Below are 684 nucleotides of genomic sequence, written 5' to 3'. Positions count from 1 at the left end.
TTAGAGCTATTTATTTATTTTATTAAGGAATGTAGTTAATCAAAGAACTGGCACCCATTGTCATTAAAAAAAAGTATTGATTTTGAATCAAGAATCGTTTTGAATTTAGTATCGGTTTTGAACGAACGTTAACCCCAACAATCGAATCGAACCATGTGGCGGCCAAAGATTCACAGCCTTACTGGTCAAAACTGGAATTACCACAAAACACATTTTAGATATTCAACAGTCCGCGGCTAAAATGGATAGAGCAACCCCACAGTTTTGTCACGTTTCATGTGTCGGGTAAAACGCGACGAATGGGGCCATATGAATCCTTTCCCTACTGTACGTTTTAACTTAACACGGTGGTACCTCGGAATACAACTTTAATTGTTTCTGGGACGCAGTTCATACCTCGAAAAATCAACAACGCCCCATGTATTGAATTGAAATCCATTTAATGACTGTTTGTCCGCCCGAAACAGCAACATGTTAACAAATGACATACCTTTTAGATCATTTATATTGTGTGGAAAAACAACACAATGAAATGTACTACCAACAACTACGGTAGTTTATTTTGGGTTTTTTTAAAGCAATTGTGCAATATTTACCTTGGAGAGCGGGCTTCTACAGTATCACCTTCCAGCAGCTTCTCCATATTTTCATGGATACATGTCCGCCATTTAAATATTTTAACAG

The sequence above is a fragment of the Nerophis lumbriciformis genome, linkage group LG28, assembly GCF_033978685.3.
Source record: "Nerophis lumbriciformis linkage group LG28, RoL_Nlum_v2.1, whole genome shotgun sequence".
Classification (NCBI taxonomy): Eukaryota; Metazoa; Chordata; class Actinopteri; order Syngnathiformes; family Syngnathidae; genus Nerophis; species Nerophis lumbriciformis.
Note: the sequence above shows the minus strand (reverse complement) of the source record.